The sequence below is a fragment of the Ailuropoda melanoleuca genome, chromosome 1 (assembly GCF_002007445.2).
Source record: "Ailuropoda melanoleuca isolate Jingjing chromosome 1, ASM200744v2, whole genome shotgun sequence".
Taxonomy (NCBI): domain Eukaryota; kingdom Metazoa; phylum Chordata; class Mammalia; order Carnivora; family Ursidae; genus Ailuropoda; species Ailuropoda melanoleuca.
Genome location: NC_048218.1, coordinates 115,333,067 through 115,350,958, shown reverse-complemented (window position 1 = coordinate 115,350,958; position 17,892 = coordinate 115,333,067).

Sequence of the window (17,892 nt, the reverse complement as noted above, 5' to 3'; positions counted from 1 at the left end):
AATGCTGAGTAAAGTAGATTGCCTTCTTAATGTGGGTGAGCCTCATCCAATCAGTTGAAGATCTAAATAGAACAAAAACACCAGCCTTCTTGAGCAAGAGGGAATTCTCCTGTAGTGTACCTTCACACTTTATCTCCACCATCTGCTTTCTTAGACTGAAAACTGTTGGACTTTAGAAACTGTATTATCAACTTTCCTGAGTCTTCAGCCTAGGGGTAAGCACGGCAGATCCTGAATTTGTCAGCTGCCATAATTATGTCAGCTAATTTCTTATATCTCAGTCTCTCTGTTTCTTTTTCTCTCTGTCTCTCTCTCTTTCTCAATATACTTGGTTTTGTTTCTCTGGATAACTTTGACTGATACAGATTTTGGTACTAAACTAGGGTAGAGCATGTCAAGATATCTCTATTTTTAAAAATATATATATATTTTTTAAGATTTTATTTATTTATTCAACAGAGATAGAGATAGCCAGTGAGAGAGGGAACACAAGCAGGACGAGTGGGAGAGGAGGAAGCAGTCTCCCAGTGGAGAAGCCTGATGTGGGGCTCGACCCCATAACACCAGGATCACGCCCTAAGCCGAAGGCAGACGCTTAACCGCTGTGCCACCCAGGTGCCCCCGCTGTGCCACCCAGGTGCCCCTAAAAATATTTTATTAATTTATTTGACAGAGAGAGAAAGAGAGAGGCGGGGAAAGAGAGAGTAAAAGCGGGGGTGGGGCAGCAGAGGGAGAAGCAGACTCCTGGCTGAGCAGGGAGCCCGATGCAGAGTTCGATCCCACGACCACGAGATCATCACCTGAGCCTGAGGCAGACGCTTCGTGACTGAGCCACCCAGGCACCCCTCAAGAAATCTCTTTTAATGTGAAGGGTAAGTTGTTTTAAAGGGCCATTACAACAGCCAGAAAAAGAAGCATAACACCTAGTGGGTCTCTTTGGAAGGAGGTAACATATTACTCATTGGAGTGTACTACTCGAACTCATTGACCAAGTGATCCAAAAAGCTGTTAGTTTTCAGTGTGGCCTAGAACAAGAAAGGACCCTGCAACAGGGCCAGGCTGCTGTGCCAGCGCTTGCCCACTTGGGTCACATGATCCAGAATTATCCAAAGGTACTTGGAGTGACAGACAGATGCCGTTTGGGGCCTTTGACCCCCGTAGGTATCATAGTACCGTCCTTCAGGATTTTGGAGCAAAGACCTGCCATTCTCCACAGATGATTACCCTCCTGGGACACAGCTTTGGCTCTGCTATTGTGCCTCCATAGAGACTGAATGCTTAGCTGCTTCCAAACGACCGCATGGCCCGAGCTGCCCATCATGAGCTGGATGTTATCTGACTCAACAAACCACACATTTGTGTGTGTGCAGCGGCACTCTGCCATCAAATGGAAGTGGGATCCATGAGATCAGTCATGAGCAGACCCTGAAGGCACAAATAAGACACATGAAGAAATGACAAAATGGCCCATAGTCCCTGTTTCTGCTACACCGACTTCTCTCCGCCAGTCTGCACCCATGGCCTCGTAGGAAGTTCCCAGTGATCAACTGACAAAGGAAAATAAGATTTCAAAGTCTGGTTTATAAACAGTTCATAATATGCAAACACCCCCCAAAAGTGAACAACAGTGTCACTATGGCCCCTGTCTGGGACATCCTTGAAAGATAGGGTGAAGGGAAATCCTCCCAGTGGGCAGGACTTCGAGCACTGCACCTAACTGCAAAGCACTGAATCATTTTACTCGGGAGGAAAAGTGGACAGATGTGAAGTTATATCCTGATTCATGGACTATGGCCAATAGTTTGGCTGGTTCATCTGGGAAACATCCATGGAAAGAACATGAGTGGAAAATTAGTGACAAAGAAGTCTGGGGAAGAGGTATATCCGTAGATCTCCCAGTACAGGCAAAAAATACGAAGATATTTAGATTCCACGTCAGTGCTAACCAAAGGGTGACCTTAGCAGAGGAAGATTTTAATAAAGTGGATAGGGTGATCCATTCTTTGGATATCAGTCAGCTTTTCCCCCAGCCACCTCTGTCATTACCCAATGGGTTCATGAACACAGTGGCAATAGTGGTAGGGGTGGAGGTTATGCATAGACTCAGCAATATGGACTTCTACTCACCAAGGTCGATCAGACTACTGCTGAGTGCCCAGGCTTCCAGCAGCAGAGAACAATGACACTGACTCCCCAAGATGGCACAATTCCCCAGGGTAACCAGCCAGCTACCTGGGGGCAGGTTGATGACATTGGACCACTTCCCTCAAAGAATGGGTAGCATTTTGTTCTTAATGGAATAGACACTCTGCATACGAATTTACCTTTCCTGCACATAAGGCTTCTGCCAAAACTATCATCTGTGGACTTACTGAGTGCCTTCTCCACCATCATGATATTCCACACAGCATTGTTTCTGATCAAGGAACTAACTTCATGGAAATGAAGGGCAGCTCTAGGCCTATGCTCATGGAATTCGCTGGTCTTACCATCCTTCCCACTCTCTTGCAGTAGCTGGCTTAATAGAGCAGTGAAGTGGCCTTTTGAAGACTTCATTTGCAATCCCAGCTGATTACCTTGCAGAGATGGGACAGGTTTCTCCAGGAAACTGTATATGATCTGAATCAGCATCTGATGCATGGTATCGTTCTCCCATACTCAGGGCTCAGGGGTCCAGGAGACACTCTCTATTACTCCTGGTGACCCTCTTGCAAAATATTTGCTTCCTGTTCCCATTACCTTGTACTCTGTTGGCCTAGAGTTCTTAGGAGACTCAATAATGATTCAATTGAACTGGAAGTAAAGACTTCCCCTTGACCACTTTGGACTCCTCATGCTTGTGAATCAACAGTCACAAAAGGCTGTCCTGTGCTGGCTGGAATGATTGACCCTGACTACTGAGCAGGACTGGACTGTGTTCCACAGCAGAGCTAAGGAATAGCGTGTCTGGAAGACAGAAGATCCTGTAGGGTGTCTCTTAGTATTGCCATGCCCTGTGATTAAGGTCAATGGAAAACTACAACAACCCAATCCAGGAAGGACTACTAGTGACCCAGACCCTTTGAATGAAGGTTTGGGTCACCCCACCAGGCAAAGAACCATAACCAGAGGAGGTACTTGTTGAAGGCAAAAGAATACAGAGTGAATGATGGAAGAACATAGCTTTAAAGACCAGCTACAACCACAAGACCAGTTATAGAAATAAGGACTGTGGTTGTCGTATTTCTTCCTTATTTGGTTGTAAGGTGTATGTGTGTTAAGCAACTATCTTTGTTTTCTCCTTCTTTACCCCTTTATCATGTAACATAAGATACATTGACTTTATATCATAGAATCCAATTATTGTGATGTTTACATTACAGTGTTTTAGTTATAGGATCTAAAGGAGCAGAGCAAACTTCAAGCATGGACTTTGCATCCTCTTCTGGGGAAAAGGTTAGTGCATTTTCAGTTGTACACAGGATAGTTGTATCATGTTAGGTGGAAGTATGACTTCATTGTTGTCTTTATTTGGAGATGAAGTATAGTTTAAGGAGATGTGTATGGGTGCCAAGTTGACATAGTATAGACGTGTGATGGTTAATTTTATGTGTCAACTTGGAGGGTGTTGTTGGATAAGATTAACATTTAAATTGGTGAAATTTGAGTAAGCTGATTACCGTCCATAAAGTATGTGGGAATCATCTAACCAGCTGAAGGTCTGAATAGAATAAACAGACTGACCTCCCAAAGAAAGAGGCAATTCTCCAGCAGACCCCCTTCAAACATCAGCTGTACCAGAGTCTTCCCCGGGTCTCTAGCCTGCTGGCCCACACTGCAGACTTGAGCTGGTCTACATTCATAATCACATGAGCCAATTTCTTATCAGTAATCTGTCTCTACCCCCTCTTTTTCTCTCTCTCTCTCTGTATACACACACACACACACACACACACACACACACACACTCTATAGGTTTGTTTCTCCTGAGAACCCTGCCTAATACAACTATGTGTCTGCACAGGAAGCATCAGTCTTTGTTAAGCCGCCGCCTCCATTGCTGCTCCCCAGTGGGTCTTATGTACAGTACTGACCACCAGGGGTTCATCCTCCCTTATTCGCTGGCTCACACATCCAAACATGGAAGCGCATCTCCTTCCTCCTGGATTCACCTTCCAGCCCTTCCATAGCCAGAGCGTGTAACCAGTCTTCCTTTGTCTGCTACTTCATTTCCCAAATCTCAGCCAGAGCGCAATTTCCAGATCATGAGTGTCCTTGTCAAAACACTTAGATGGCATATGATTTTCCTCAGGCTCAGTTCTGAGTGTGGCTCTTGAGACTCAACGAGATGGGACCCACTGCACCCCTGGCCACTTGCTCTAACCACTCCCAGGCTGGGAACTACTTGCTGCTGGTATAGTCACTTTCCAGCAACCCTCCAAGGATGGCTCTCCTTTAGGGGTGTACTGATCAAGATTCTCTTCAGACACCATACCGACAGAACTAAAGGCATTTATTATGAGGGATTGAGTCACGTGATTATGGAAGCTGAGAAGTCCCACAGTCTTCCGTCTGCAAGCTGGAACCCAGGAGGGTCAGTAATTCCTGTCCCGACTTGAAGGCCTGAGAACCAGGGGTTCCAGTGATGTAAGCCCCAGGCCCAGCGCCTGTCCAAAGGCCCAAGAACTAGGAACGCCAGTGTCTGAGTGCAGGAGAAGACGGATGTTCTAGCTCATGCAGAGAACAGATTTGACATCCCTCTGCTGTTTTGTTCTATTCAGGCCCTGGATGGTTTAGATGTTGCTCACCTGCATTGGTGAGAGAGCCCTTCTTTACTCAGTCTATTGATTAGAAGCTAGTATGGCTGGAAACACTCTCACAGACATACTCGGAAATTATGTTCCACTGGCTTTCTGGCCAAAGCTTAGCCCTGTCAAGCTGACACATAAAATTGACCATCACAGGGGGAACGTGATAGTCCTGAAAAATTTCTCAAAGCTTCCTGCACTATGTCTAGACCAAAGCTCCTTGTTTTGGTCTCTGGCAAAGGATGTCTTTCATTCAACTTTAAACTTCATAGTCAAGAGTGCCTGGCATTTAGATGGTACTAACTAAAGTTTGTTTATTGAATAAGTAAGAGAATTTTATGTTTTCCTTTAATTGCGAGTAGCGCGAAAAAAAAAAAGCCTACTGTAGTCAAATGGATGCTTCCTTTTCTCTCAAATATTGAGCATGAGAGGTTCAGAAGACATAAAGAAAATATTCACTTTGGGCTTCAGAAACCAGATATTTATAGTATTAAATAAGTCCTCAGGTCTTAGGTGCTTTTTATGTGCATTAATATGAGAAATTTTCAAATGTAACTCTTCCCTTCCTGTTCTACTAAGTTGACATGCTTAAGAAAAATGGTCTGAGTTTTCTGTCTGATTTTTGTTCTTTTATTTTTTTTCTTCCTGCCAAGGAGATTTAGGGCACATAAATCATTAACGTGTGTTTTTATATATCCTGGTGGTCAGTGATGAGAGAGTTTAAGGTAACATAAATCCATTTTGTGGGTGTTTATGGGAGATACTTTCCAAGGGTAGAATTCAGTACAAGTCCTACGGACGACCTTCAGACAAGAGCAGGCTTTGAGCCTGCGCGTCCGGAAACCGACGGAATTCCTTTTTACAGCCTACTTTCAGGAGACGGGCATCATCTTGTAATGGTAACTGTAATGGCAGCTGTAACGCTTCCATTTCACTTTTACAAGACTTGTTATTTTCCCAGTTAGAGGAGTAAAAAATGTGCCATCTGCCCGTCACTGACATCAAGAACAGAATGAAGTACTACAGTAATAATTTTGAGATAATTTTGTTCAGAAATAGAATTAAAACTTTAGTTTCATCTATTTAAAAAAAACACTAAATTCCTATGTAAACAAAACTGATAGAAACCTGCTATTACTTGACATAACAGTCTAATTGCTAGTCACATTCATTAACACCAACAATGAGCTACGCCTGCTTTAGTTCCATGGGCTACTGTACGACTTGAGGGTAGAAAAATGTATTTCCTTTAAAATGAATAAAATGAGGCTGTTTACTGATTTGATCCTTCATCATTGCCTGGTATGTTCACTGGCTCTTAATGTAGGCATATACTCAGAAACATTCATTATAAGATGAAAAGTCTAAAAAGGAAAAGAAAAGGGACTATACCATTGTGATAATTCCAGAAAAGTAATTCCATTTTGTAGAAAGGAGGTGATAAGTTTAATGCCTTAAAATATTTCTATTTTGTTTCAATACGCTCACCTAAAAATGGCCCGACAGCAATACTTAATTCAAGTATCAATAAAAATTGAACGATACTTTTATACTTTAATATGAAATCAATATAAATCCACCTTTTACATGACAAATATACCTGCAGGGTTATTATGGACATAGTTCCTATGTGAGACCTTTCTCCCTCTCTTCCTCTCTCCCCATTTCTGTTGCTTTATAGAGCGAAAGATATTCTAACAATAAATGAAGTGATTTGATTGACAAGCCTAAAGAGTACTGTTTGACCTGTTGGCTCAAGTCAGGAGCACATGTATTTGCTTACGGCGGTCATTTGCTCAAAAATTGTCATATGTGCCACTCTAGGAATTGGGCAGATCCAAGAGCATATCATTTACCTCAGTAATCATAGAATTTGGCCCTCTAGCGTGATCCAATTTTTATATTAATATCTACTCAGATCGTATGTGGAAAAAAATCATAACTGTTATCCCATTTCCAAAAAGGCAACACAACTGCTGAAAAATGAAGAAAGTAGCAAGCAAGTATAAACTAGCTGTTAAAAAAATGCAATGATTTTTGTATTAATTATTATTATTATCCATTAGTTTGGGTAAAACATGGCTATGTTTCCTTTCTACCAGTGTAAGTGGTGTGAATTTCTGGTCTCCCCTAAAATCTTATTGCTGTAAGTTTATTTATTTTTTTTAAATATTATTTTTTATTATGTTATGTCAGTCACCATACAGTACATCCTTAGTTTTTGATGTAGTGTTCCATGATTCATTGTTTGCGTGTAACACCCAGTGCTCCATGCAATATGTGCCCTCCTTAATACCCATCACCAGCCTATCCCAATCCCCCACTCCCCTCCCCTCTGAAGCCCTCAGTTTGTTTCCCAGAGTCCATAGTCTCTCGTGGTTCATCTCCCCCTCTGATCCCCACCCCCCTTCATTTTCCCCTCCCTTCTCCTAATGATCTCCCTGCTATCCCTTATGTTCCACAAATAAGTGAAACCATACAATAGTTGTCTTTCTCTGCTTGACTTATTCCACTTGGCATGCATCGACATGGATAGAACTGGAGGGGATTGTAAGTTACTTTAGAAAGGCACAAACTAAACAACCACCCTGCAGGGATATCCTTAGTGTGGACACTGAGTTAGATTACTTGGGCTCCCGTCCCAGTCTGTTCTTCGTCTCTGTTGAGGAGGACGTCAGCCTGCCCTGGTCCTCAGACATCTGAGCTTTAAATGAGGATCCTGTCTCTCCCTTTGACTGCTGCATCTGTGAAACGGAGTTTCCTATAAAGTACTTAGAATGGCTCTAGTGCACGATATGTGCTCAGTAACAGTTATCTGTGGATGTCAACTTTAATATTATTAGTGTTTTACTTGCCTTGTCTGCTTTGATACTGTGCTTTTTAGTGCTCTCATGGAATGAATTGTCATTTTTCAATTTCTTGGAAGAAGATCATACAATGTTGGAGCAATCTGTTCCTTAAAAGTTGGGGAAAATCAGCTATGAAACATTTGGTGTTTTCTTTATGGGGGTGATTTGTAGTTATTGATCCAGCTTTGTTAATGGTTATATGATTTCAAGAATGTTATATTTTCCTAGAAATCTTCATGTTTTCTCAAAGTTGTCAATTTGTGGACGTATGTTTTCTTATTAAAATATTAATATCTGATGGACCCATGAAAAGATCTCCCATTTTTCATTCTTCATACGAGTTACTTTTGGCCACCTTCTTCTTTCCCTTCTCCTCGTCCCCATCCACTCCTTCGTCCTTCACTTCCTCTTCTTCCTCTCTCTCTTCTCCCCTTCCTTTCCCTCCTACTTCTCTTCTTCCTCCTTGTCCCCTTCTTCATTTCCATCAACCCTCGTAGAGGCTTGTCCACTCTATTAATCTTTGTTTTCTTAATTTCTCTTGTTCCCATGACTAGTTTTCCATTTAGTTAATTAATAACCTCTATTTTCTCCTATAATCAGCTATTTTGAGGTATATTCTTACTTTTTTAAAACCTTAAATTTCTGGTTTTCAGGAGTCTTGACTAAAGGAAACACCAATTATACTTAGCTGAGGAACATTCCGTCATCCTATTTCCTTATATAGTATCTCATGCTGGTTCTCTCCTTTATGCACGTCTTAGCTGGGCTCCACAAGCATTGGTGTAGTCTACCTTCATGATTTTTTAGTTACAATTATTTTTTTACATTTCCATTGTAATTTCTCCTTTTGTCCCTGCCTTATTTAAAAGCATGATTTCTTACCCCCTTTATTCTACAGAGATTTTCCATTTATTCCTCCTTTAATAAAATTCTAATTTAATTATATTACGAACTCATTAATATAAAATCCTTGGGTTTTTTTTGCCACTTGGCATACTGCCTAGTAAGAAGTTAAATTTTGTAAATGTCACATGGGTGCAGGGTTCTATCTCTATTCTAATAAATCAAGACTTTTTAATTTTGTTAGATAAAGTATCTCTTTCCTAACCAAAGTTTAATTACCTTGAACTTTCAATAATTTAAAGACATGTTGAAAGCTCCCAATTTGACAGTGGATTTGTCAGTTTCATTTGCCATTTAAATGTTGCTTCATATTTACATCATTGCATTCTTTAGATTCTTAGTGTATTTATCCCATAATGATGTCTTTATCTTCAGTCTTTTTTTATCCATAATTAGTACAATACAGACCTGATATTAATATACATCTGAGGTTTTCTGGTTTTGCTTTTATGTTGTGATTACACACACACACACACACACACACACACACACACACACACATACTTATGTTGGTTTTTTAAACTTTCAAGTCACTTTTTAAATGTCTTAATGAAGTATAACAGATATATAATCAAGTTTAAAGCTTGTAAATTTTTTGAAACTGAACACACCCATATAAGCAACATCAAATTTAAAAACCAACAAACAGAGCACTACCAGCATCCCAGGTGTGCATTCTTTGCCCCATTTTAATCACTACCCACACTCCAAGGTTACTTATTTGCCAGAAATTGAAATTTATATAAATTGAATCACAACAGGTATAGTCTTCTGTATCTGATCTATTTAATTCAGTGTGGGGTTTGTGTGTTCCTCAATACTGTTGCATTTGCTCATTTTTATGGATGGATAGTATTTCATTTTGTGAAAATACCTGAATTTATTTATCTATTCTCAGGAAATGACAATTTGTATAGCTCCTAGTCTGTGGCTATTTAACATGGTACCGCTGTGATATTCCTGTTCATAGCATTTGGAGATCTATGTACCCATGCTTCATGGGTATCACTCAAAAATATTATCTAGCTACATTTTTCCTGCACCCTATCTTGAAATCTGCTTTTAACCTCAAGTTTAGACCATTTATATTCTCAGTGCATACAAAGAAAAAAGAAACCTATATATATGTGTGTGTGTGTATGTTTTATTATCTTTTTTGCCTTTTTAAAAATCAGTTTAATTTCATTCGTTTCCTTATTACATCTCTTCCCTCACCTGGCTTGGAAGTAATTTGCTCCATTTCTCATTTTATTGTTCCAGTGAATAATTTTGAAATTTTAATGTTTATTTAAAACAGTTTAAGTCCTCACACCTTACATATTGACCAATATAAATTCTGTTATCTTAATTCTACCCTAAATATTATTGTTGCCAATATACAATATCTGTTTAAACTTTCTGATTTTTTTTAACTATCTTGAAGGATCATTTTTCTTCTTCCTTAAGTTCAAACTCTAAATTTGTAAAAACAAAACAAAACAAAAACAAAAAAAACCCATTACTTGTATTACTCTGAGGATATCCTTATTTCACTTTGTCTCTTGGGAAGTTGTCTTGCTCACTATGCAAGTGCAAGTCCACAGCTGTTACCTACCTGCCTCTTGAAGATGTCACTCCACCACCTTTGGCTTCTACTGTTACTGCTATGAATGTGTTGCTCATCAAATTGATGTTCCTTTGTAAGTGATCCATGATTTCTCAATCTGCTTTAGCTAACTTTGTTTTTTCCTTGATATTCTGTTTATATTTTCTCTAAAATACGTCCAAGATTTTCTTCCGTCCTCCCTTCCTCCCATACCTTATGGTATACATTGTACTTGTGAATATGTGTTTTGTAAAATTATTTCTAGAGCAGTCTTAGTCATTTATCTAATCAATTATTGCCTGAACTCTATTCTCTGTTCCTTTCTCTCTCTCTGGTGCTCCTACTTGGATATCAGTTTGACTTTGTCTTTCCATTTTGTCTCTAAACTTCTTTTTGTATGTCCTTTTTTTTTAAATTATGTTCTAGATAATTTCTTTACCTATTATCTGCCAATCCATTATTTTTCTCATAAGTTCTGTTTGTAATGTAAATGTACCATTTGGGTTTGGAGTTTTATAAATTTACATCTTGTATGTTTTGAATGTTTTTAGTTACACATATTTTATATTCTGGGTCCGATAACAAACTCATGTTTACTCTTTCTCCTGGTGGTTTCTTCCCCTGTGTGTTTGGGATCTTTTACTGCAATCTCATACTTGGTTGAAGGTAGTTATGGAAATCCAGACACACAAATTGTGGCTGTTTTATTTAGGAGAATCTGGATTTGCTTCTGTCGGGAATCAGAGACTGTTACCAAATTGGGACCACTTTAGCCAACTTTCAGAATTTCTAATTTATTCTAAAAATACAATTTCTCTGTCAGCTTGCTATTGATCCGAGGCTTAGTCTCTTGTTTAGAAGTTTCATGTTGACATTTGCTTTTAGTTTTAATTCAGATATCTTTTATGGGATTTCCCCTACTTTGTGCAAGCCTATAGATATAACTAAATATGTATTATGTGACATATGCAGCTGTTTTGCAGGATGAAGGGACTTCTGAATATATTGATACCTTGCTTTCTACATTTGAAATGGAAGCTGTCAGTTTAGTGCTTTTGAGTGCAGTATAATTTTTATTAGATGTTTCACTGGTGTCCATAGAGTGATATCACAAGAATTTTTTTACTATAGATTCCTAGGTTTAAAAAAGTCATACACATAAGTATACTAATAAACACAAAGTAAACATTATTCTCTCAGGAGGAGATGAAAAAAATAATTATATAATAATGGGTATAAATTCTCCTAATGTGTAATTCTTATAAAATGAATAAATGAAGGTATTCATTGTCACTGTTGCAAAGACAGATGCTGGCCCAGCCTTCTATGTGTTCTCACATGTGTCTCAGTCCTATTGCCTTTGGGCAGGACCAAGTGACATATTGAAATCAATGGGAAATGGAAGAAAGTAACATATGCCCTGTTCAGGAAAATGCACGAGCCAGCTGAACAGACCCCTCTGGTTATCTTTTCTCCTCCCTCAGTGACAGTATACACCTCGGGCTGACCTCCTGAATCCAAAACATTAAAGAAGCTTGGATTGCTGAATCACCTCACTAAGAACAATGTCCTAGATTACCGCTCAGACCTGCAACAAATTTTCACCTTAATGGGATTAGACATTGAGATCTCAGACTCGTACAGTTTGAGAAAAATACAATGTGTCTGTGCGTCCATACAACAAAGAAAGAAAGAAAAAGAAGGAAGGAAGGAAGGAAGGAAGGAAATGGAATTCTTCCTTAGACCTATGTTAGTGAAAATATAGGCAGAATACAGGTGTATTTTAAAAAAGCAAAGTTAATTGAAGCAGACCATGAGAAATGATAGATCGCTTACTAAGAAATGCCAATTTGATGGGCAAAAAATAACAATAGAAGCAAAAAAATGATTGGCCAACACCTTCAAGTGGCAGTGAGGTAACAGCTGTGAGGCATCACTATAGCAAAACCTAGCCTTACCTGAGCAATACAGTGAAGCACGCAGTCAGGAGGAATTCCTAATAGAATTTCTCATTCTTCACAGAAGAGTTTATGCAAACATTTTTTTCGGAAATGTGTTATATTCATGATCAAGTTCTTCATCTTCCTTTCCCATGAACAGCCTCCATTTGCACCCAGCACAGTGGTCTGCAGGAGTCCTCCGTTGTGAGTGGGCTGCTGGTTATCCATGAAGCCCAAGGCAAGCTACTTCAGCTCTTCCATCATTGGCTTTGTTCTCTGGCATTTATAGTAATATGATTGTGTGAGGCTGAAAATGGTGATTGTATAAGGAACACATCAGAGGATCCAGCATGAAATATTTTCAGAAGAAAATTGGCAGCTGGTATTACCCTGATGTTAGTTGTTTCCATGTACATACTTTGTAATTGTCCTAGAATAGATTTTCTTCAAAGAAAAAATGCATCTCACCCTCATCAGTGACATGTGAAACTCTCACTGAAGAGAAGATGGGAAAGCCACGGGTTAACAGCAGGATGCCAACACTTCACTTAGAAAGTCCTGATGAGGCTGCTTTCAACATGGCTCCTCGTCCACGGGAACTTGGAGACGTGGTCACCCCTCTCCCTGGAGGTGTTGACTGTCCCTCCACTAAGGTGCCACATTATTGGATCTTCTCACTGGGGCTTTCCCCCTCTTTCACCAGATTCTTCCTTCTGATATCCCTATATTCTGAGTTCAACATGTGAAAAAACAGCAAACAAAAACAAAAACTTTTCAGATTTCTGGTTTGAGATCCTGTAGAAACGTGGGTATGTCACACCTGCATTTACTTATAACAAGTAAAACACTAAAAAAAAAAAAAAAAGAAAGAAAGAAAACTAGTTTTTCCTGACTCCTACAGATAACTGGGGTCACAGGACAAATCACCCTGACTCTGTAGAGAGACAGACAATCCTGGGAAACACAGATGAAGTCTGCTTACCTGGAACCATAAACTTAAAGGAATGCTTAAACAGTAACTTTCATCTATTGCTTAAAGCTTAGTGTACACTAACATGAGTGAGAAACTCACTCCTGGGTGACGGAGTCATCAACACTCCCCACGATTTCTTGGGTTTTAACTCTAGGAACTCCAGGTAGGTCATGCAGTGAAGGGCCAAGATTCTCTCATGGCTCTGGCAGGAGGAAGGGGGGGTAACCCACGGGAAATTTTTCAGAGTGTTTCATTTGGCCAAGGCCTCCTCTGGATGGGAGAAGTTTTTACCTGAGCTTTACTCATCTGGAGGAAGGATATTTCACGTTTCTTGTTCCCTTTAGCTTTCTTGCATCATGTAAATGTTGGGGCAGAAGGAGAAGAAGGGAAACCGAGAAGCACATATAAAGGTCACAGTGCAGGACAAAGTCTACTTAAGGACTGAGATTCAATAAGAGGATAGAATGCTTCATTCCGGGGCGCCTGGGTGGCACAGCGGTTAAGCGTCTGCCTTCGGCTCAGGGCGTGATCCCGGCGTTATGGGATCGAGCCCCACATCAGGCTCCTCTGCTATGAGCCTGCTTCTTCCTCTCCCACTCCCCCTGCTTGTGTTCCCTCTCTCGCTGGCTGTCTCTATCTCTGTCAAATAAATAAAATAAAATCTTTAAAAAAAAAAAAAGAATGCTTCATTCCCCCATATGTGATTATCACACCCTCAGGGCACAGGTATAACAGTAGATTACTTTTGAAAGAACCACCCAAGACAGACTCTAACATATGCAGAGTTAATAGGGAAGTCCTAAGACACTGCCACAGGGACACTGGAGGAATTAAAACATCCAACACCTGCAAATACAGGAAATATGGAGCAGAACCCCAGGAGAGCCAGATTTGCAGACCTACACTGAAGGACCTCTGCCTCTGTTTCTATTACTGACACTTAGTGTCTGTCAAGGAAAAAATTACAAGGTATACTAAAAGACAAAAACAAAAATGAAAACAAAAATATAGTGTGAGGGGACAAGGCAAGCATCCAAGTCAGATTCAGACCTGATATAATTTTTGGCATAATAAGACATGTAATTTAAAATAATTATGTTTAGTATATTAAAGTCTTTACTGGGAAAAGTTGATGATATGAAAGAAGAAAGGGATAATGTTAATAGAGAAAACAGAAACTCCAGTAAAGAATTAAAAAGAAATGCCAGAAGCTGTAATTTAAGTAAAGAATGCCTCAGATGAGCTCGTTAAATACTGGTAACCACAAAGGGAAGAGCTGGTGAGCTTGATGGTAGCAGCAGAAACTTCTCTCACTGTAATACAGAGACAGAAAGAGAATGAACATTGAAGAACAGAATGTCTAAGAAATTTTAGGAAATTTCTAATGTTTATGTGTATTTGAAATACCAGAAGAAGAAGAAAAGGAGAACAGGGCAGAAGAAATATTTGAAGTAATAATAGCTAAGAATAGTCCAAAATTAATTAAAATTATAAAACCAGGGTTCTAACACTCTCAGAGGACACCAAGCAGAATAAATACCAAAAACATCTCTACTAGGTATATCAAACTGCAGAAAGTTAAAGACAAAGAAAAAATATTGAAAGAAACCCCATGAAAGAAGTATCTTGCCTATGGGAAAATGATATAAATTACATGACTTTTCATTAGAAACCATGCAAGAAAAGAGAATAAAATATTTTAAAAGCAAGCAAAAAATCCCAAAAACACCAGCACAAATTTTTCTACCAGCAAAATAATCCATCAAAGGTGAAGAGGGGTGCTTGTGTGACGCAGTCAGTTAAGCATCTGACTCTTGGTTTGTGATCAGGTTTATGATCCCAGGGTCATGGGATTGAGCCCTGTATCAGGCTCCATGCTCAGCAGGGAGTCAGCTTGAGGACTCTCTCTCCTTCTCCCACTCTCCTCCCCCCACCCCTGCACTTAGCATTCTCTCTCTCTCTCTCAAATAAATACAATAAATGCATAAATCTTTTTTTTTTTTAAGTGAAGAAATACCTTCTCAGACAATCAAAAACTAGTAAATTATTGCCAGGAGAACTGGCCCACAAATAACATTAAAATAGCTTCCTTAAGGAGAAGGAAAACAATATTGTTCATAAATTTAGATCTTCAAAAAGAGAGAAAAAGAGAAAGTATATATATATATATATATATAAAGTTATTTTTAAAATTTTTCTTATTCTTAATTCACACAAGGAAAATAAGATAATATGATTAGGCTTATATTAATTAAAGAAATTGAATTAATAACTGATAATTTTGCAGAAAAGAAATTAACAGGCATAGGTGTAAATTTTACCAAAATTTTAAGGAAGAAATAATACCAATTACCTGCAATCTCTCCCAAAAAATAAAAGCAGAGGAAATATTTCTTAATTAATACTAATAGGACAGGATTACTCTGATACTAATACCAGATAAAGGTATTATAAAATGGGAGCAACACAGATAAATGTATCTCATGAACTGAGATGCAAAAATCCTCAAAAAAAATGTCAAATCAAATCCAAAAATATAAAAAAGTATTATACACCAAAAAAGGATATTTATAACACACATGAAGAAATAAGTCATAATTTAAAAATCAATGTAGTTTTCCACATCAATAGTCTATATTGAATCTGAAACATATATGGAAAGGCAGAAATGCAAAAGGCAGCCCAGTACAGAAGTAGAGGAAGAGAAAGAAGGAGGAGGAGGAGAAGGTGAGGGGGGAAGGGAAAAAGAGGGGAGGAATGAGGGAGGGAAGGAGAAGGGAGGGAAGGAGAAGAGAATTAGGGGTTCACATACCCAACTGCAAAAGTTACTAGAAAGTTCAATGATTAAGCGTTGTTTTATTGGCAAAAGAACAACAACATAAAGGGAATAGAATAGAAAGCCCAAAAAGAGACCCATTATATAATCAGCTGATTTTTGACAAAAAGCAAGGGGAATTCAATGGGGAGAGCATTTTCAACAAATGGTGCTGAACCAAGTGGAAAACCACTTGCCAAAAAATGAACCTTGACAAAGACCTTCCTTAAATCTTTCGTAAAATATTAACTCCAAGTAAACCACAGACTATTGTAACACACAAAACTCTAAAATTTTTAGGAAAAAAAAGCACAGGAGAAAAATCTAGGTGACCTTGAGTTTGACAATGCCTTTTTAAGATGTACACAAAAGGAAATTAAAAAATGATCATTTGGACTTCATTAAAATTAAAAATATTTGTTCTACAAAAGATGCTGTTAAGAGAATGAAAACAAAACAAAACAAAACTATTTTGTGTGGGAGAAAATAATTCCAGAATGAGGTGTTGTTATAGGACATATATCCAAAACATATTGACTTAAAACATTCTTAAAATTCAGTAATAAGAAACCAAAGCCCAAGTAAAAAATGAGCAAATACACCAACAGGTACCTCACCAAAAACAATGTACAGAGAAAACAAGCATATGAAAGCAAGCCCTTAGGAAATTGCAAATTAAAATAACAGTGAGATAGGAACACATCTGTTAGAATAGCTAAAATCAATACTCAGTGTGATGGTTAATTGTGTGTCAACTTGGGTAGGTCATGGAGCCCAGTTGTTTGGTCAAACATTACGCGAGAAGTTGCCATGAAGGTATTTTTAGATGTGATTAACGTTTATTTTATTTTATTTATTATTTATTTATTTATTGTGTTCAGTTAGCCACTGTAGAGTACACCATTAGTTTTTGATGTAGTGTTCAGTGACTAACATGTAAATCAGTAGCCCTCAAGTAAAGCAGATTTGTCTCTAAGAATTGGCTTTGCCTCATCCAATCAGTTCAAGGCCTTAGGAGCAAAGACTGCAGGTTCCTGAGGAAGGAATTTAGCCTGAAGACTGCAATACAGAAACCCTGCTTAAATTTCCAGCCTGCCCTGCAAATTTGACTCAAGACAACATTAACTCTTACTTGTATTTCTAGCCTGCCTGCTTGCCCTGCTGATTTCAGACTCGCCAGCCCCTGCAATCATGGGAGCCAATTCCTTAAAATAAATTATCTCACTCACAGATCTTATATGTAAAAATTATATATATATATATATGTATTATATATATATGTAAAACATTGGTTAATGTATATGTTGTATTGGTTCTCTTTCTCTGGAGAACTGTGACTAATACTCCTGGCTGAGCTGATTGATGACTAGGTTAGAGGTAATAGGAACTCTCATTCATTTTTGGTGGGGATGCCAAATGGTTCAACTACTTTGGAAGACAGTATGGCAGTTTCTAAAAGACTTCATGCAGTCTTACCACGTGATTCAGTAGTTACACTCATAAATATTTACCAAAACTGATTTGAAAACCTATGTCTTCATGGAAACCTGTAACCAAATATTAGAGCCGCTTTACGGACAATTACTAGAAGCTGGAAGTAGTTCCCATGTCCTTTAATAGATGAACAGTGAACAAATTATAGTTCATGCTTATGTACACTATTTGCCCAAAATGAAAAGAATTGTGCTATCAAAAGACATAAATGAATTTTAAATGTGTATTGCTAAATGAAAGAAGTCTTTCTGAGAAGATTATATATGGTATGATTACATTTTCATGACATTCTGGAGAAGCCAAAACTACAGCAGCATATGGAAAGCAGCAGCTGTGAATCTCTGCTGACCTGCTCCCAAACTGGTGAAGCAGAAAAATCAACCATTTAAAGTCTCTGGAAATAATCCCAAGGACAAGCAGCAAATGAAGAAACATCAATTCCAAAAAAAAAAAAAAAAAAAAAATCTAGGACATGTCAGCAAGAGAAGTGAGAGTCTGTGACATTTGAGTGAAACCACTCTCCCTGTCTTGAATCTCAGGTCTTCC